Here is a 21359-nt window from a genome sequence, read left to right as displayed (position 1 = left end):
TGGTCCTTGTCAGTCAGCTACCCCCTGCCTGGAAACCGGCATGTAGGCTCCTTCCTGTCCCTGAGACCAACTCAAGTGTCACTCCAGGAAATCCTCCCGCATCTTCAACCAAACCTGGTGCAAGGATGTAGCCCTATTCACATTCAAAGTCTCCGCTTGGCACTTATCAGGAGATGGTGTTTACTGCTTATGTGTCATTCTTTCCTACATGCTCCACATGGTATCCCATACTTGGAACTCCAGCACACAGGAGGCGCTCAAAAGTATGTACTAAATAACTAAATGGAAAAAAATTATCCCAGGACAATCATAAACTGGGGCTCTGGGGCTAGAGCAGAGGAACTGGGGGAAGGCAGGTATCTCTGCTCCCCAGGGCCCTTCCAAACCCTTCTTCCTCCTGCTCCAAAGGCTCGGCTTCCTTAAAGTGCCCACAGCCCTGTGCGCTCCACCACAGAGGACAGCCCTGTATCCACTGAGGTGCCTGGCCCACCTCTGCGACCCTGTCCACGGTTTCCCCCACTCCAACATACCCTAGTCCCCCACACTTGGATCGCCAGCCCTCACCCTTCAGCTCCGGTCACTCTAGATTGACAATAACTTGAGCTTTACATGTGTTACTGGAGGTATCAATGAACTACAGGAAAACCGACATTCACTTTAACAAGTTTTGAATTCAGTAAAAAACTGGAGTTACTGGCTTCAAGTTCAGTCAGGTGCCAAGTATTTCCCCCATGCAGACAGCTGAGAGGATTCCCCAAGTATGTCCTGCCGAATGTCCTAGGTACCCTGTTCTGTACCCCAATTCCTGGCACACTGAAGGAGAGAACAAATGCTTGCTTCTATTCCATGCAGGATGTATATCATTGTAGCCAGAGAAACATGACATTAGGTAATGTAAAATTCTCACAGACATAGCAAACTTTCTTAAATCCATTCATTGATTCAACAAGTACTTATTCAGCGTTCACTACTTCTCAGGTGCTGTTTCACCTGCTGGAGACACAGGGGCCAGGTCCCCACCCCAACGAGTTGTCATCCTTGCTGGGACAAGACAGAGAGGCACAGGAACACAGAGAGGAGCAGGTACTTCTGGGAGTGGCTGGAGGCCCCGCCCAGAGGAAATGGCAGGAAGTGGCTCCGCTAAGCCTTCAGGAGGCTCACATCCTGCTCAGCTGTGGCCCCTGCCCTGGTGCAGGGTACCCAGGACCACTGGGAAACCAGCGTTCCGGCAGGTCAGGCTGGCCACCAAGTCTGAGATAGGCAAAGTCCAGTCTGAGATAACAAGGCGACTCGGTGACCTCCAAAATTTCAGGTTCACCCACACTAATTGGACGTCTAATGGCTGGCCCCTTGCAAACCCCAACATATGCACAAACCCGACTGCCTATGGTGGGGCTGTGTGACTGCGGGCTGGTGGGTGGCCTCGTGAGTTCTGGGGTCTGGCACAGAACTCACTTGTCAACAGAAATCATGCATTCAAGGGCCACCCACATACCTGTGCACAATCACAGGCAAAGAATCAGTTTTAAAGCAAATATACAACTTTAAATGATGCCGATGCTACTGTGATCGTTGATGAAGTGCCGGTGAGTCATCACTATGGTTCTTTTTGGAGACAGCAGGCCGAGGTCTGTGAAGTCAATGGGGGTCCCTCTTCTGAGGACTCCCATAGGCTTGCCTCTTAAATGCACCAATAGCACAGCCACCCCTGGGAATTATGCTTCTAGTATAGAAATCTGATCATGTGATACTGTGCCCATGGCACATGGCCTTGTTGAAAAAAAAAAAAGTTCAACCTGTTTGGCACAGTATATGAAGACATCTAGGGGGTGTCCCTGGTGGCTCAGTGGTAAAGAATCTGCCTGCCAAAGCAAGAGACACAGATACGATCCCTGATCCGGAAAGATCCCACATGCCTCAGAGCAACTAAGCCTGTGTGCCACAACTACTGAGTCTGCTCTAGAGCCAGCGAGTCACAACAGCTGAGTCCACGTGCCGCAACTGATGAAGCCAGCGTGTCCTAGAGCCCATCCTCCACAACAAGAGAAGCCACTGCGATGAGGAGCTTGCACACTGCAACTAGAGAGTAGTCCCGGCTCTCTGCAACCAGAGAAAAGCCCGAGCAGCAATGAAAACCCAGCACAGCCAAAAAATAAATAAAATTATCTTTTAAAAAAGACCCCTAGGATGGGGGCTAGCCCACCTTGCCCACTACAGCTCCCTCTGGACTTCCAGCTGATCCCCAGAAAGGAACCAGCTTCTACTGTGTATGTTCCACTGCACCCCGACATGCCCGGCACTCGTGCTCCTTTCCTTCCCACTCCAACACAGACAGCCTGCCCTGCTTCCGTTATAAATCCTAAAAGCCCTGAGGCTGAGATTAACGGCTTTTATTAAACACCAGATTCCAAATCAAGACCCAGTCTGTCTGTCAGCCAGCAGGCATCCACAGCAAGCACCCAGTTTCTGGGAGGGGCCAAACAAAACTGGCGAAAGTGGAAGGTGGTAGGTGGGAAGTCCACTGTCAATTCAGCTTGGCTCGTAGCACTCACGGTCTTCAAAGAGAACCAGTGGGCTCAGCGGGACTAGGCTAGGTTGTCTCATCACTCTGATGTTCTCATCTGTAAAATGCTGAACTTTCTAAACTTTTTTTTTTTAATCTAAAGAGGATTAATCTGTCAGTTCTAAAAGGCACTTGGAAACCCCTGGGTCTTAGAAAGATGGAAATTACTCTTCATGAAAGCCTTGGTTTCCCAAACATGGAAAATTTGCAGGCTGCAGACAGAAGCAGCAGAAGTCCCATCTGGAAGAACACCTCAGTCCTGAGTGCGCTGGAATGCACCCCTGGTGCATTGACACTGCCACAGACTAAACAGTAGATAGTGTGGAAGAACTTGGGCACTCACTCACTCTCTTACCCAAAACCTAGCAGTGGTCTGCAGCAGTTGACCCTGACTATGCAGGACCATCCTTGTCAGATCAAAGGGGCCAGCAAGAAAAAGGCTCAGAAGTCGGCATGTCCAGGTAGTGAGAGACTCGGAGGTGTCTCTTCACGGATAACAACAGAGAAAGGGCTGTGAGGAGGACCCATGGCCAAGCATCTCCTGACAGCCGGTATCATACTTAAAAGAGTCTGGGACAAAGGATGAGTCCTAAGGAATTATGAAAAGGAGCTCCATGGAAGAGAAAGAGCTTTCCAAGCCAAGTGGGCTCTGCAGAGGGGCCTGCCCTGTCCTGCTCTGCCCTGGCAGGGCCCCACCTCTCTGGCATGCTGCCTGCTGGGATTGCAAGCCAGATGTATAGGACAGGAGCCTGGGAAAATGATTCTGTCCTTGCCAATCTCAGCCCTTGCCAAGATGACCAAGTCATCAGAGCAAAGCACATCCAAGTCAGAGAGGAACTCACAGGCTACTCGATTGCAGACATGACAATGGAACTAATAATACTTTTGTTCATCTGATTAAAAACTTGGAGCAACTGTTTTGGAATAAATATTGACAAGTACTTAACTGAAAATACATTGCATGACCTCAACAAAACCTAAGCAGTTGCAAAATCTAAAAGTTACAATAAAAGGCCGTTTGTAAAGGCTCAAAGTCAGAAACAGAATGTTGTCTTACTGGTGCTCTGTAAATATATTTAATAAACCCAAATCTATGAAACATATTTGCGGGATTTGAAAGAAAGTCCAGAGGTGGCTCATTTCTGTATTCGGGACAGAGGACTCAAGGCCGGCACCCTCTGGAACCCCCGAGTGAACAAAGCTCAGTACAGGTGATCATTAAGGGCATCAAGAGGGTGAAAATTACAGGCCTATGACTCCTGTCTTTCACTGACTGCCAGATAGTACCCACAACCATTTGTAAAACCTGAGGTGAGAGAAGAGTAGCAGATGGATCTTAATTCCATCCTGGTACTTGCTGGGGATGAGGGATATTGCTAAAGTGAGGAGAATATAGCGCTTTTTTATACTCCGAATTTACAGCTGCCAAATTCCCATGCCTCTCCCACCCCACCCAAAAAAGCAAATAAATGATCAAATAGGAGATAAGTTGAACAGCCTTGTAGTTAAGAGCTGATAATCTGCTCATACTTTTAGAACCACATAAATGTTTCAGATACCAAGACTTAAAATCAATAAGGACTTGGGAATTCTCTGGTGGTACAGTAGTTAGGACTCTGTGCTTTCACCGAGGGCCCAGGTTCAATCCCTGGTTGGGGAACTAAGATCCCACAAACTGGGGGGGGGGGGGGGGGCGGGGGGCGGTTGGTAGGGGTGGAATCAATAAGGACTCAAAGTGAAATATAATCAGAAACAAATAAACCTAACTTTATTACAAATAACATAAATACACTAAGGCGACTTTGTAAAATAGATTCTGACTATACATTAAAAGAAAAAATAAAAAACTAGCACATGCAAATATACTCTACTTAAGTAGGTTTGTTTTTCACAGAAATATGGCTTGGCAATACTGAAACTATACGTAGTCTAGGATTGAGCAAAAAGGTGAACATACTGAGGACAACAGGGCTTCCCCTATGGCTCAGCAGTAAAGAATCCACCTGCCAGTGCAGGAGATGTGGAGAAGATCCTTGGGTGGAGAAGATCCCCTGGAGAAGGAAATGGCAACCCACTCTAGTATTCTGGCCTGGAGAATTCCACGGACAGAGCATCCTGGTGGGCTATAGTCCCTGGGGTTGCAAAGAGTCAGACATGACTCGGGGACAAAGGCCAGACCAGACTGAGACAACAGGAGCCAGAGTTAGAGAGTGAAAAGGAATGTATTAATAGAAAGAACCCTGTGGTGAGACTGAAATTGGAGGTACCAATATAAACTCAGTTTTCAATATATACACAGACGTATGGATATAGAAATAGATACAGATGTATAGGGGGTACACAAATTAATGTTTCCTAGTGCTGCCCATTGAGAAAGCCAAAAAGTAATAACCCTCCAGTAGCAATAAGCATACCTCCAAAGATCTTGGTTTCTAAAAAAAAAAATCTTCTAAATTAAAAGGAACTAACACTCCTTAGAGAAATTTCTGATTCGAGGTTAGGTCAAGGAAAGCACAAGATTGAGTCCAGAATATCCTATGGTACCAGATAATAAGGAAGTGCTCAAAATGTTGAGGATAGGCTAAAAAGACACGGAAGCTAACCTGAATGGGCCAAATTTGCATAACAGAGCAACAAAATAAATGATAGTAATGAACTTCTGTATGTGCATGCTCAGTCTTGTGTGAATCTTGGCAACCCCATCGACTGTAGCCGGCCAGGGTCCTCTGTCCATGGAATTTTCCAGGCAAGAATACTGGAGTGGGTTGCCATTTCCTGCCCCAGGGGATCTTCCTGACCCAGGGATTGAACCCCCATCTCTCATGTCTCATGCATTGGCAGACAGATTCTTTACCACTGAGTCACCTTGGAAGCCCTTAGTGATGGTCTATAACCTATGAAATAGAATTAAAATGTCTATGCCAAGATAAATAACTGAATAAATTAAAATATGGAAGGTTCTTCCTTACAGTAGAATTCCAACTTAAAAAGTAAAAATAATGGAAATGAAAAAATCACTCTGTGGCAAAAGCAACCCTTACAACTGTTTCAGAAAATGCTCACTTCTGGATGATAAAATTAGTGATTGGCAGTATGGTTATAAACAATATATTCACACACTTTCAAAGTAACTAACTCCCCATGGGAAAAATGGTAACTCAGTGATGGAAACACCTTATAGATTATCTCCTAACAAAAACGACTAAAGTTAGTGTCAGCAGTAATGGGACAAATCGACATTATACGACTCCTGATAAGATGCAGAGAAAAACACAATTTCACAGGTAAGGTTTTTCTTACCAAAAATGCCTAACTTAAAAGTAATCGTAAGGGAACATCAGATAAACCCAAACTGAAGGGCATTCTACAAAATAACTGACTCATAAAAGTCAAGGAATGACTGAGGAAGAGCTCCAGATTAAAGAATAAGAAAGAAAACACAAACGGTCCTGGATTGGATCTTGTAAAAGAGAAAAGTCATCCGTGGGATAATTGCTGAGTCTGAATAAATCCTGTACATTAGATCATATTTTTATATGAGTTAAGTTTCCTCAGTTTGCTAAAAAGAACTATGGTAATATAAGAGATTAACATTTGGGGGCACCTCGGTAAAAGTACCGAGGCAATCTTTATACTTCTTTTGCAACTCTTTTGTAAATCTCAAATAATTTTTTTTCTTTAGTTACTCTGGACCAGGCTGTCTGGGTCTGAACCTGTCCTCACTGGCTGTGGAACCGGTAAACTCTCCCATCTCTGCAGCGCCCACCTCTTCAGATTCCTGAAGGGGTCGAATAACAACGCAGAAAACTCAAAGCGTGGCGCCAGCGAACGCCCCAGCCTTCCCACCGCGTCTGCGACACGGGCGCTGCAGAGAAGAGGCCGGGCTCTGCGTACCGGGCTCCACGGGCCCGGCACCGCTCTCGCGCACACAGCCCTGCAGGGTGGCCCCAAGGGAGTGCGCGGCGTCTGGCTGGACTTGGACGGCTCGAGTTTTTCCAAGAAAAGCGACGACGCCCGTGAAAAGCGACCCAAAGGGCCACACCTTCTCGTGTGGCGGGCCCCTGAGGCCCCTCGACGCCCCGCCGCGTAGCCCCTGCGCCCGCGCCTCACCCGGAACGCTGGCCCCGAGCAGCCTCTGTCCCTCCGCGTTGCCATGGTAACCGGAGTCTGTCGGCCGCCGTCCGAGCGCTCTCGGTACAGCGCTCGGGTTCCGCCGGCCGGAAACGCGAGCCCTGACATCTGGTTCCGGGTTCTTCGCTCCCCGCCCGTGCGCAGGTACACCAGAGCGAGGAGGGCTCCGGACTATAGGGGGATGGCAGGTGGCCGGGTTCCGCGATCCCGCCGATCTCGTAGCCCCGAAGCTGTTGGCGGCTCTGACGGGTCGTGGTGGGGCCTACAGGGAGCTGTACCTGGGAAGGAAGGGGCCCAGGCTGCACGTGGGCGTGGAGCGGAGTAAACGTCCTAGACCACTAGAGTTGCGTCTTCACGCGTGGGTCCTCCGGCAGTGAAACACGCAGACACTGCGAGGGGGCTCCGGGAGAGGCGGGCAAGCAGTGAGCTCTGCTTGCCCGGGGGGAGCGGGCTCAGGGAGGCGGATGGCCTTTCTGGCCAGCACCCTTGTTCTGGGCGCTGTTGCACTGTGTGCTTGACTTATGAGAATTCATGTTTGCACTCATAACCTGTGTGCTTTGGTGTTTGTGTGTTCAATTATGAGTTTAAAAAAAAAAAAAAGACCACCTCACAGAGGCAACGAGCAAACCATTATGCCAAGGCCCCCATCCCATACTTCGAGACCCTCTTCCCCAGCATCTGAAGGTCTACTGGAGCTGAAGAGGACCACTTGTCCCAACAAACGGAGACACCCATGTTCAGCCTGGCCAGTGGCACCGCGGAGCTCCAGGAAGTAATGGGCACAGAGACAGTGGTGGCAGCAGAGAGGGGGACATAGTCTTTGGTCCAGCCTCTCCTCCCCATCTGTGTTTTCTCCACCCTGATGGCATTCTAGCTGCACAGGGCCAGTCCCCAAGCTGTTCCTACCAGACCTCTCAACACAGTTAATAGTAAGAAAAGCTCTGCTTTAAGAGGCAGCTCTTTGAGGGAGGTCCAGGGGTTATTAAACATCAGGCAGATCAATAATTCAAGCCTCCTGGAAAATAGAAGATGTGATCCTATCAGTGCACAGAAACCACGTGAAAATAGCCCTGCCTACCTGCCTGGAGAAGCCATAGAGGATCCGCATGACCTTTAACTGATATCCCATAGGCCCTGGGCAGCCTCACTACTGCCCCCAGTCCAGCTTCAAAGGGCAGTTCAGCTTCAAACCTCAGGCCCTCTCCTCTTGGTACAGTTTTCTGGGACTCTGTTCGCTCTTCTCATAAAGTAGAGATAATGCCTTCCATTCCTCATGGATTTAAGAATCAGAAACAACAATATGAACTACATGGGTGCTGGGTCAGCCCAAGTGAAGGGGCTCTGGGGTGTGTGTGTATAAACCAAAAGGGCCGAGAGGATACACACTTTTGAATAAAAATAAATCCTAACAACAAATATGAGCTCTGCACCTCACCATCCACGTTCTGAAACCTGACCAACCCCACCATGACCCTCTCCCTCCAATTATCCCCACACTAACCCTAACCGGAGCCCTGACCTTGACCCTAACTCTGTGACTTCACCAACACTAATCCTACCCCCTAACTCTGACCCACCCAACCATAACCCTGTCCCTGCAATAAACCCCACCCTGACCCCGACCCTGGGCACTAACCCTAAGGGTGGCCCTTGATTCCTATGGTGGGGCCAGCTCCTACCACTTCAACCGCCCAATATCCCAGAACCTCTGATTCCCTCACCTGAGCCCCAGATAAGGCTTCTGGGGTGCTGGGCCCAGAGAGGGATGGTACTCCCCTGCCCCTGCACATCATGCAGCCCCCAGAATGATGGAGGCCAGCGGTGGGCCCTCAGCATCCTGGGAAGGACCTTGTCACTCCTGGTGGGCCCACCACCCCACTAGGGTCTGCAACTTTGTCCACTTGGGCTCTGAAGCTCAGCCCCTTATCTCTGCCCCATGTCCAGGAGTTCAGTAGATGCTCATGGAAGGGGAGAAGGGACACGCTGATCACTCTCTACCCAGCTCCCTGTCCGATCTTCCCACAGGTCAGGCCAGACCCAACATTCTCCCCATCTGTCTTCCCCGACCTGCCCACCATCCTGCCGGTCAGACCAGACCCCCTCTTCCACCCAGAATGCCCTCTGCCCACCCTGCAAGGCAAGTGACCCTTCAGCCAGCCTGCTGCATCCACACCGTAGCCAGTGCTGACGGACCGTGTGTCTGTCCTGGGGCTGCACAGTGACCACAAACCAGGGGTCTTGAGACAACAGTTCTGGAGGTCACAAGCCCAAATCAAGGTGTCTGCAGGGCTTTGCTCCCTCCAAAGACCTGGATAGAATCCTGACCCACCCTTTCCAGCTTCAGGTATCTAGTGGCGCTATCCTTGGTGTCCCTCAGCCCACTGACACATCACTCCACTCTCTGCCTCCATCATCACATCGCCTTCCTCCTGGATCTCTCTTCACAGGTTCTTTTCCAAAGACACCAGCCCTATTGGGCTAGACCTACCCTGCTCCCATGTGACCTCATCTTAACTAATTACATCTATAAAGTTCCTACTTCCAGTGACTTCCCTGGTGGTCCAGTGGCTAAGACTCCACAACTCCCAATGCAGGGAGCACAACTTCGATACCTGATCAGGGAACTAGATCCCACATGCTGCGACTAAAAATCTCTCATGCCACAATGAAGATTGAAGATCCTGCAGGCAACAACTAAAACCTGGAACAGCCGAATGTATAAACATATTTTTAAAAGTCCCTATTTCCAATACATGTAACTCCATGGCTGATTCATGTCAATATATGACAAAACCCACTGCAATGTTGTGAAGTAATTAGCCTCCAACTAATAAAAATAAAGGGAAAAAAAAGTCCCTATTTCCAAAGAAGGTCACATCCTGAAGTACTGGGACCAGAACACATCTTTTTGGGGCCATCATTCAACCCACCACAGACTGCTTCCCCTGGGATGATAGCTCTCCAGGGCCAGTTGCCCACAGGCCACCCTGTTCTCACTCCTCGCAGATGTGGTAACAGAACAGTGGAGGTTTAGGTTAACTCCCTGCCCAGCACCTGCATGACTAGCATAGCCAGGATCAAACTGTCCCTGCACCCCGAAGCATACGGTGGGAGCATGTGAGGGTTCAGTGCCTGTGGGATAATAACAACATTGCAGGGCCACTGAAGGGCCAGCAAACGGCTAATGCTGGACCTTCCTGAGAAGCCAGTGGGCTCTGAGGAGCCCTGCTTCCCAGTATGTCATCTGGGATGGCACCCATATTGCATGGAGCCCTCATAGCCACACTCGAGTGATTCTAGAACTCTCCACACTTTACAGATGAGGAAACTGAGGCCAGGGCCCTCAGGAGTGGGCCAAGGCTGCCAGCCTGGAGGTGGGGGTCAGCCATCCTGCTCCCATTGGCGCCCCCCACCCCCACACCTAAGCTCAGAGCAGATGTCAACACTGGGTGGCAGGCTAGCTCATTGTGGGGTGGGTAAACCATCAAAGGGCTGGACTTGGGCTCTGGCCCCCAGATCCTGGAATGTTGCCTGTCCTGGGTGATCATTGAGTGACCCCTGTGTGGGCACACTGGCCTGGCAGCTGGATGCCCTCTGAGGACAGTGCCCCCTAGTGGTGGCAGAGAGAACAAAGAGCTGCCTGTCAAGGCCCCCATTCTGACTGCCCAGGACTCCAGGTCCTTCCTCCAGTTTTTGGCCACAGCACCCATGGTGCTGGGAGCTGACCTCACAGTGGGAGCCCTACTGCAGGCCTCTCATGGGGTCCCCAAATCAGAGGGATCTGGGTGGGGCCAGCTTGGACACATGGCCTTGAGCAAGTCACTTCCCCCTTGGGTTAGGAAGGTGCCTGTGCTGGGCTGCAATGACCTACCCACTTGCTCACAGGCCCCAGGGCAGGAAAGGCCAGGCTGCTATCTGCTGCCTGGGCCTCTGTGTGCCCCGATGGACTTCCAGAAGGGGGTGGACCAATTCCCTGGTGGGATCCCAAGGAAATAGGGACCAGTGGGGGCTCCGTGGGAGATGTCCTTCACCCCTCACCCAAGAATGTGCAACGCCATGATCAGCCAGCTGAATGGTCCCTGCCCCCGTCCCCAAACAAGCAATGCCCTGTGAACTGGGCAGCAAACTGGGGCAGGGGAGGGCACCCTCATGGCCCACAACCAGGAAGGGCCTCTGGTGGCAAGCACAGCGCTCCTGGAAGATCTAGTAAAGAGGGGGCCCAAGGCAGCCATTTCCTAGAGGTCAAGGCCTGAGACAGAGGCCCGGCTCTGGACGTGGGCAGGACAGAGGAGGGTATTCCTTGCGAGACTCATGTCAAAGGGACGAGCTGCCCAATGAGTGGGAACCAAGAGGGGGTGCGCCTCACCAGGTCAGCTGACCCCGACAGCCGTCTTGCCCGGGGGGCTGGTGTCCACCTCACTTTGCTGTCCATTGCAGTTCTGGGCCAGGGGTTCTGGGCTAAGGAATTCCAGTCACCAAATCCCCAGAGACCATAAGGTCCACACTCTGGGGTGAAAGTGAGGAGGCCAAAGGTGAGGGAGGCCGGGAGCTGGAGTGGCCAAGCAGAGTGGGGACAGGACCCACTCGCATGCCTTCCTGGAAACCACCTGTGAGCTGGCACTCAAGGGGCAAGGGACTGGCTGTGTCCTACCCTCCCCTGAGTGCCCCCAGGCATTCTGCCGAGCTGTGCTGAGTCACCGGGAGGAGGAGGGCTGCGGTTGGCACAGGAAGGTTGAGCAAGGCCTTTCTTCTCGGTGGCTGCACCTACGCTCAGCCTGGCACGAAGCCTGGTCCACTCTCTTGGCCCCTTGGTGGCTCCTGGCCTGGCTCCTTGCCAATCCTGGCTGTGTCCTCCAGCCGTCCATGCCAGCCTAGTGAAAGCCAAGGGTGGGGTGGGCTGAGACATCCATATCCCCCACCTCAGGAGGACTTTCCTAGGCCTCCAGGGGCCAGGCAGGGGCTGGGGCATGACCTCTGTCCCCTGGGGCTGAGATGCTCCAAGTTGAGATTAGGGGGTGAGTGGAGAGCTATGAATCTGGGTACCACCTCAGAGAAGGCAGCCCAGGTGAGCCAAGTTGGAGCCCTAGACAGTAAAACCAATTAACAAAAAACCCACACCCAGCTCACCCCTAATCAAGTAGGCAGATCCCCGGCGAGGGTAAGGTTGAGAGAGTCGGCCAAAGCAAGGTCAGGGGCTGAGAGCATGGCCAGAGCTAAGTTGTCTGGGCCACCAGGCAGCCCATCTGAGCAAGTGAGACCTGAATGGTGAAGGAGGAAGAGAGACAGAGGCCTGGGTGGGGGGGTGGCGGGGGGCGGTTGGGAGGCTCCCTCTGGCCGCTGTGTGGGAAATGGGCTACAGGGGTGGAGAGGAGGCTGGGCGGTGTGTGGAGGCGCCCTTCCCCAAATGTCCTCACTCACCTGCATTCATGAAGTGCCTACTCTTTTCCGGGCACCATTCCAGACCCCAGGGCAGGCAGAGCTCTCCCAGCCTTGGGGGGCCACGGCCCGGGCCTGAGGCTCTGCAGGACTTCCCTGGGCCCAGATGTGGGAGTGGGGGAAAGAGGGACTCCAGGGGGAGGCCCACTGTGCAGGGGGCCCAAGGTACTGAGGGTCCTCAGGGAGCCTGGGATGCAGGGGTGCCTTGGGGTCACGAATAGGAGGATTGTCTCAGGGGCCCTGAGAGGGGACAGAGCTACCCTAAGATGGCCAGAGAAAGAAGATGGGGTCTAAGAAAGTGCCACTGCATTTGAGGGGTCAGGGACCTGGACAAGGAGTGTGGAGTACAAGCGTTTGCCAGGTGCCCCCTGGGCAAGGTGTCCCCTGGGCAAGGTACCGAGTGAGTGGGAGTCTGTGCTGTGTTGGGCTCAGTCAGCCTCCTCGGCTGCCCCGACCTGGGAAGGGGCATCATGCCTCACCTGGAGAGCAGGTGCACTTGCAGGTCAAGGCTGGCCATGTGAGCAGCCGCTGCCAGCACAGGTTGTGTGGTTGCCCGCTCTGTTCCAAGCCCCTGGCTGAGAGGGCTGTGCCAGACCTGCCAGCAGAGGGATCCCCCGGCCAGCTCCCAGTGGTCTTCCAGCCCCCAGTCCTTCCCTGGCTGGCCACTCCACCGCTCTTAGCCATGCCTCGCTCAGGCCCTAGGTTGGGGCAAACAGCAACTGGTGAGGTGGGTGGGGGCACAGGGAGATGATGTCCCACAGCAGCAACCCCTGAGCCTGCAGGACCCAGAGGGAGCTCTGCGAGCAGCAGACAGAGGAGCTGTCCATTGGGTCCCTGGACTGGGTGGCCTCCAGGAGGAAAGGAGGGAGGAATGGGTAGCAGGGACCAAGGTTGGAAGGGCTGCCTGTGGGGCCTGGAGAGCACAGGCCTGGGGGCACCCAGGGAGAGGGTGGTGTGTGGATACAAGGAGCAAATAGGGAGATGGGGGCGCTGCTGCCAGTAGGAAGCACAGTGACAGTTCCAACCCCTAGGACCTAGATTGGCTCCAAGAAGGGCCACTGGGAGCCCAGACCCCGCCTCCTGCCCCCGCCCACAGCCCAGGATGGGGCAGAGATGGCAGAGCCCCAGTGGCTACCTGTGGGACCAAGGGCAGGTGGAATGAAGCAAGTGGGAGGAAAAGTGCGGGTGGTGGTGACTGGCTCCAAAGGGTTTGGGGCAGCAGGTGGGGGCAGGGAGAGCCCAAACCCTAGGGGCCATGCTCTACCCAGCCTCCAGACCAAAAGGCTGAACTAAGAGGGGAAGGTTGTACCTGCATCCACTGGTTCCCTTATCCCAGGGGGAGATGGGTCTCTCTGATGGCCTTGCCTGACCTGGTCTGGCTTCCCCAGGCTGGATCAGCCCTGCAGAGCCAGTGGCTTTTGCTGCAGCCAAGGCTCCAGACAACCCATGCCCTTTATGCCAGGGTGGGCTGCTCCTCCCACAGCACCCAGGCGAGCCTGCCTCTTGCTTCATACTCATCACTAAGGCCTCCGGCTTGAAGCTGATGATCTGCCCACTGAGATGCAAGTGCTGGAAGGGACAAAGTACTGGGGCAGGGCTCTACTGCCCCAGGAGTAGGAGGGGGAGACCAGGACAGCCTCTAGACTCAAAGGGATGTCCTTGCTCAGCAATATCTACTTCAGTTTAAACACAAGAGCAGGCTTATTTTTTTTAATCTATTTTTGTAATTATGAAAGTAATAGATCAACAAGTGGTTCTGGGACAACTGGATCTTCGTGTACAAAATAATAAAGTCTAATCCCCATCTCACACCATACACAAAAATCCACTCAACACTCGATAGCCAACACCGAAGAGCTAAAACCATAAAATTCTTGGAAGAAAACATAGGGGTACATCTTCATAGCAATGAATTATTAGCTATGATGCCAAAAACACAACAACCAAAGAAACAAATATAAAACTTCTCTGTATCAAAAGACTATACAAGAGAGTGAAAAGACAACCCAGGAAATAGATGATAAGGCTCTAGAACATATAAAGAATTCTTAAGACTCAACCAAAAAAGACAATCCACTTTAAAAAATGGTACAAGACTTGAATAGATATTTCTCCAAAGAAGATATACAAATGGCTATTAAACTCATGAAAAGATGTTCATTGTCATTAGTCATTGTTGTTGTTCAGTGGCTCAGTTGGGTCTGACTGTGCAACTCCATGGACTGCAGCACATCAGGCTTCCCTGTCCTTCACTATCTCCTGGAGTTTGCTCAGATTCATGTCCACTGAGTCAATGATGCCATCCAACCATCTCATCCTCTGCCACCCTCCTCTTTCCTGCCCTCAATCTTTCCCAGCATCAGGGTCTTTTCCAACGCGTCAGCTCTTCAAATCAGATGGCCAAAGTATTGGACATTCAGTTTCAGCATCAATCCTTCCAATGAATATTCAGGGTAGATTTCCTTTAGGATTGACTGGTTTGATAACCTTGCTGTCTAAAGGACTCTCAAGAGTCTTCTCCATCCCCACAGTTCAAAAGCATCAATTCTTTGACCCTCAGCCTTCTTTATGGTCCAGCTCTCACATCTGTACATGACTACTGGAAAAACCATACATACCTTTGACTAGACAGATCTTTGTCGGCAAAGTGATGTCTCTTCTTTTTAATATGCTGTCTAGGTTTGTCATAGCTTTTCTTCCAAGGAACAAGCATCTTTTAATTTCATGGCTGCAATCACCATCCACAGTGATTTTGGAGTCCAAAAACATGAAGTCTCTCACTGTTTTCATTTTCCCTCCCATCTATCTGCCATGAAGTGATGGGACCTGATACCATGATCTTAGTTTTTTGAATGTTGAGTTTGAAACCAGCTTTTTCACTCTCCTCTTTCACCTTCATCAAGAGGCTCTTTAGTTCCTCTTGGTTTTCTGCCATTAGAGTGGTGTCATCTGCATATATGAGGTTACTGATACTTCTCCTGGCAATCTTGATTCCAGCTTGTGTTTCACCCAGCCCAGCATTTTACATGATGTCATTAGTCATAGGGAAATGCAAATCAAAACAATATGACACCACTTCCATAAGATACCACTTCACACTTACTAAGATGACTTTGATTTTTTAAAAAATGAAAACTAACAAGAGTTGGCAAGGATGTAGAAAAATAAGAACTCTTATACATTACTGGTGGGAATGTAGAATGGTATGGTTAGAAAACAGTTTGGCAGCTCCTTAAATAGTTAAACATAGAATTATCATATGATCCAGCAACTCCACTCCTAGGTATATACCCAAGAGAAACGAAAACATAGGTCCACACAGAAACTTTATAGGAAAGTTCATAGTGGCATTACTCACAACGTCCAAAAGCTGGAAATGACTCAAATGTTCATTGACAGATGAATGGACAACCAAATGTATGTTATTATTCACTCATAAATGGGAATGAAGTTATAAAGACAACAATGTGGATGGACCTTGAAAACACTGTGCTGAATGAAAGAAACCAGACACAAAGGTCACATACCATGTGATGCTTTTTATGTGACAGAGGTGGAATAGGCAAATTCACAGAGACACAATGCAGGTTTGCAGTTTCCAGAAGATGGAGGAGGAAGAAATAGGAAATGATGACTTAATGAGTAGCGGATGGGTTTTTTATAGGGTTTTATGGGTTGATGACTCCTAGAGTAGGCAATGGCACCCCACTCCAGTATTCTTGCCTGGAAAATTTCATGGGCAGAGGAGCCTGGCAGGCTACAGTCCATGGGGTTGCAAAGAGTTGGACACGACTGAGCGACTAACAGACAGATGAGCCACAGAATTAAAGGACGCCTGCTGCTTGGAAGAAAAGCTATGACAAACCTAGACAGTGTATTAAAAATTAGAGACATTACTTTGCCGACAAAGATCCATATAGTCAAAGCTACGGTTTTTTCCAGTAATCATGTGTAGATGTGAGAGTTGGATTATAAAGAAAGCTGAGTGCCAAAGAATTGATGTCTTTGAACTGTGGGGCTGGAGAAGACTCTTGAGTGTCCCCTTGGACAGCAAGGAGATCAAACTAGTTGATCCTAAAGGAAATCAACCCTGAATATTCATTGGAAGGACTGATGCTAAAACTGAATGTCCAAATACTTTGGCCCCCTAATTTGAAGAGCCAACTCATTGGAAAAGACCCTGATGCTGGGAAAGGTTGAGGGCAGGAGAAGGGGGTGACAGAGGATGAGCTGGTTGGATGGCATCAACTCAATGGACGTGAGTGTGAGCAAACTCTGGGAGATAGTGAAGGACAGGGAAGCCTGGCGTGCCGCAGTCCCTGGGGTCACAAAGAATCAGATGTAACTTAGCAACTGAACAACAACAATAACATCTCTCACCTATGGATAGGGAGGGGACCTCAACACCGGCTCCTTGTCTTCTCTTATTGAGATCTCCCCTGGAGCTGAGTCTCCATATATATATATATATATATATATATATATATATATATATAGATGTGGGCAGAGAGAGGCAGGGCATTTTGACACCAGTGTTTTGACAGAGTCCTGCAGAAGGAAAGTCATGGCTAAGTACCGGGCCCTTTGGGAGACCTCAGACCTGCCTCCCGCTGGCCAGGATCCTCCCGCATTCACCTGACCCCTGAGCTCAGGCCCCCAGTCCCACCTAGGGAGGAGTCACATTCCAGGGAACAGATCCACAGCAGGCTCACTGATCTCCCCTGGGAAGAGGGCACAAACAACACATGCAAAGGTACAGAGGCCTGGAGGAGAGCCTGGACAGAAGAGTCCCGGGAGCCTCTCAATCTGGCAGGGTCGGGGTGGGCGCTGCTCTGCCACATCCCCGGTCTTCACCTCTCACAGACATGCCATCCATACCTGACCAGGCCAGTGGCCTTGTGCCCACTCCCCATGCCCTGCCTCTGCCTGCCCTGCCTCCTCTCTGCCACATCCGGGCTCAGGTCTGCACTTAAGTCCTTCCTCCCACGGGGCCAAGCCCGTTTCCTCATCTATGATGGGCGAAGGGGAGAGGAGAGCTCCTGAGAGCATCACAGGGTACCACAGGGTGTGGCAGTGGCCTCAAGGCTGAGGCTACTGTCTTCAGAGCCCGTGGCCCTAAGAGTTCCCCTGTTTGCCCCCTGTGGGTGCCCCAACCTTAACGCCCTCACTGGCTGCCCAAGGCAGAGCTCAGTTGAGGACAGGGGTGGGCGTCAGGGGTACAGGGTGATGGGTGGCTTTGGGAAGATGGAGGGAGACTCCAGGCTGGGACAGGCCTCAATCTGAAAGCCAGCAGATAGATGTTGGTGTGGGAGGGAGTGGGGCAGGCTTGTCCCCATGGGAGCCCCGGCCTAGACCCAACCAATCCTGCTGGACGACAAGGCAGGAGGGGGATGTACCTGACAGGTGAACTGGGTGAGCTTTCAAGCCCTCCCAAGAGTGGTCACTTTACAGGCAGGACACTGAGGCCAGAGCATGTCAGGGTTGACCTGGGCCAGCTGCACGGCTCCCTCTCTGTTGGGCCCCTTCACCCCACGAGAAGAGTCTTGGGCACACCCGCCCAGTGGCCCCACTGACCTTGGGTTCTGAATGCTCTGGGAGCAGCATCTACCCTATCTCAGTCCTGTCTCTTAATGGCATGGGCACTGTGGCCACCGAGGAGAGGGGCCATTGGCCCGCCCAAGTCTGCTACCCCTGCCTGGACCCAGCCCCCCACGATGCACTGCTGCCCCTCACCTCTCAGGTGACACCCTCCCTTCCGGGCCGTGGAAGGGTCAGGAGGAGTAGGCAACTGGGGCAGCCCTCCTTGGGACTGAGCTTGGCCCAAGGAACAGCAACCAGCCAGATCTGCAGGAGAAAGTCAATGGCTATCAGGGGATCACCCACCAGGACCTAAGGCAGAGCCCACCTGACCCCCAGTCACAACCCCTACCTCAAATTCCTTCTATGGACACCCCAATTTTCCCGTAGAACCCCACTTCAGACATTCCCACCCCATTTGTTGTGGTTCGGTCACTAAGTCATGTCCGACTCTTTGCAACCCCATGGACTGCAGCATGCCAGGCTCCCCTGTCCTTCACTATTTCCCAGAGTTTGCCCAAGTTCATGTCCCTTGAGTCAGTGATACTATCCAACCATCTCATCTTGTGTTGCCCTCTTCTCCTTTAGCCTTCTGTTTTTTCCAGCATCAGGGTCTTTTCCAGTAAATCAGCTGTTCCCACCCCAACAGACACCTCCAAACCTTACCCAAACCCTCACCTCCCAGGCCCAACACTGGGTGGGGAGGACAGGGGAATCAGGGCTGGACTGGGCAGGGGTCTGGCCTCTGCAGCCTGTTTCTATCTCTGCCCACAGCCTGGGCCAGCCAAGTGGTCAATAGGTTAATTTTTCAGGGCTCTTGTTCTGAGAAAAAGCCGAGAGGCAAACAAAGAGGAAGGGGAATGGCCTGTCTCAAGGAGGGGCCCGTGCACCACTGGCCTTTCTGGAAAGGCGGGCTCCCCACCCTGCATTGTGGAAGGTGTAGCCCAGGGGTGCTCTGAGTGAGGACCGGCTGTGACAGTCCTGTCTCCAGGTCCCTAAGAACGGTGGGGTACAGGAGCTAGATCCCACAGCAGGGTGCCCTAGCTCAGCCATCAAGCCTGTCCCATGACTTGGCTTTCTTCAACTGACCCAGCCTGCACTGGCCCCGATCCTGACCACAGGGTGCAGCCAGTGCTGGGTGGCACAGGCAGGCCTGGGGCAGGACAAATGGACTGGGTGTGGCCTGGAGTCAGGTGGGGTGCACCCAGGGCTCAAGGATGGGCCATCTGCATGGCCTCATCGAGCCCAGGAAGGCTTCCCCTCGCCTACAGTCAGGCTCTGTGTAGGAGCAGGAGGCCTGTCCCACACCCTCCCTGGGGGTGCTGCTGCTAAGACCCTCAGAAGTCTCTCCAGGTTTCAAAGATCATTTTCGGTGATAGTGGCACAGTGGAGCCTGGTTCCCACCCACTGGAGCTCAGACTCCGGGATGAGGATGGGCCTGGCAGACTTCTTCTCCCCTTGGGGATGGTGGAGCGCAGCCCACCCCCCAGGAGCTGCAGCGGCTGGGGAGGGGGTGCAGGCAGCCCTGGATGCTCCTCAGTGCATGTTCCAGGGCCTGATGGGACCTGCAGCTGTGATTTGGAACAACTGGAAGAATTAGAATCCAGGAAACGGGGCAGGTGGGGGCACTGGCAGGGGCGTGGTGGGCCGCGGGAGAGGGCAGGGCCAGGAGCAGGTTGGGTCATGAAGGAGAGTGTCCCCCCACCTCGCCAGGAGGAGCTGCACCTCCCCAGGTCACCCACCCGCTTCCCTTTCCACCCACTCCTTTCTCATAAAGGGGCAGCCTGGGGTGGGGGCTTGCCCAGGGCACCTGTGGGGGACCAGGCACTGCAGCCAGGCCTGGGGTGGGTTGCGCTGGCCTTTTCCTCGCCTGCCCTGCACCACAGAATGGCGCCCACTCCTTCCCTCCTGCGCTTAGGGCTCCTGGCCCTGGAAAGAAGCCTGAAGCACCCAGGGGGAGGTCGGGGCTTGGAAGGCCGAGGGTCTCAGGTGGCGGAGGTTCCTGGCCCTCTGTTGCAGGGCCCCGGTCCAGGGGAGGACCTGGGGGGAGTCTGCTCTGCCTTTCTGCTGACTGGCAGCAGATTGGTTTCCCATGCAGAGCCACACACAGCAGCCATCACTCTGCCACCCTGCTTCGGTCTTCCTTCACATCCCCGGTCAAAGCTAGGGGGACTTCCAACCTCTCGGTGAGACAATCCCTCTACTGCTAGGGGGGAGGGGGCGGGGGCTGGTAAGCAGGTGCCTGATCAGCCTGCCCCCCCCTTTCCCCTCTGGTCTCCCATGGGAGACCATGTCTGAGGGGCCCTGGGTCTGAGAAACTGTTCTCTCCCTCCTTGGGGCTCCTGCAGGATCACAGTGTCCCTGGATAACCATCCCCAGCCCTCCCAGATGGACCCGGGGTGGACCCCAGGGACTCTCTCAGATCACTGGGTGGGGGACCTCCCCAGTCTCAGAGTTCAGAGAAGACCCAGTCCTAGTCTAAGGGGCGCCGGGAACAGTCAGGAAGACCCCAGCCACCCCCAGTCTCCCCTCGTTGGCCACTCTGAGCTCTTCCATTTGGGGGCAGGAGTCGGGGGTTGGGGGCTGTAGGCCTGGGGCTCTGGTCCCTGTGGTGGTGGTGGGGCACCAGCTCCCAAGTCTTATGAAGATGGGGTAGGGCATCTAGGTGAGGGCAGGGTGTGGGTCTAAATGATCTGAGGCAGAGCAGGGAGATGCCCCACCCCAGAGGTTGGAAGTCTCAGTACAGGGGTGGGATTCTCTTCTGTAGCTCTGCCCTGCACCCCCACGGATGCCCTCCCAGGTTGGTGTACCTTCTACCTCCAGCTGTGAGGAAGCCAGTGATCGTTGTTGGTTGGTACAGGCAAATGGGGGTATCACCTGAGACCCTATGGGGACCCCGTTCCTTTCCAAGGGCCCCTACAGACACCCAGGGTCCAGGCCAACTCAGTGGGGCTTCTCCTGGCAGGGCTAGGCAGAGCTGCTGCAGGAGGGCTTGGGCTGGGCTCCCTGCTGTCTTGTATACGCATGCCTATGTGGCGACCTCTCTAGCATGTGGGGGTGAGAGTGGTTGGGCCCCAGGCCAGGGTGGCAGTAGCACCTGGCCCAGCCTCTGTGATTGCCAGGGCTCTTTGGACAGGGGATGGTGGTGGGGTGGTCTCCCAGCATTCGGAAAAAAAAAAGATCAGAAGTCCTCAGTGGACTTCGTCTCTCTGAAAGAGTGGTTGGATGGTGAACTCTGGGCTAGAAGGCCCACACCACCCTCTGCCCACCCCTCTTTACTGTGCCAAGGTGGGTGAGCCACCCCACTGGCCTCTGGAGGGGGTAAGTCTCCAGAGGATGGCACCCAGGGATGCTCACTCTGTCACCCTGTCTGGGATGAACAGAAATCTTTGAGATAAACCCCACAGACACCATTGCTTGGTGTCATTGAAGTCCCCGAACACTTGGGGGGTCTCGGTGGAAAGTGTCCTGTGACTTGAAACCAGTCACCAAGTGGTGTCCTGGGCCCAGGACACCAGTGGCCACACTCTGGTTCCTCTTTAAACCTTAGTTCTTTCCATGTTGCAGATGAGAAAACCCGGGTTTGAAGCACCTTGCCTAGGACCAGCTGCGATTAAATCTCCCCTTAGGTGAGGGTCTGTGGAGTATGGGG

The 21359-nt window shown here is 52.7% G+C and overlaps 1 protein-coding gene across 4 annotated transcripts in view; it reads right to left on the bottom strand.

Moving 5' to 3' along the window:
- The window catches only part of CCDC57 (coiled-coil domain containing 57), a 114614-nt gene extending 107868 nt beyond the window's left edge, over positions 1 to 6746 (bottom strand). For 3 of the 4 annotated variants that reach the window (XM_061144472.1, XM_061144475.1, XM_061144476.1), the window contains exon 1: positions 6674 to 6746. The gene's annotated coding sequence lies outside the window, so the exon portion shown is untranslated. Of the gene's footprint in view, positions 1 to 6605 lie in introns of all 4 variants that reach the window. The other variant, XM_061144473.1, reaches the window with a different exon arrangement.
- Between the last annotated feature and the right edge of the window lie 14613 nt (positions 6747 to 21359).

Source organism: Dama dama, chromosome 5, assembly GCF_033118175.1.
Source record: "Dama dama isolate Ldn47 chromosome 5, ASM3311817v1, whole genome shotgun sequence".
NCBI lineage: Eukaryota > Metazoa > Chordata > Mammalia > Artiodactyla > Cervidae > Dama > Dama dama.
Note: the sequence above shows the minus strand (reverse complement) of the source record. Positions and strands in the feature narration are given on the sequence as shown.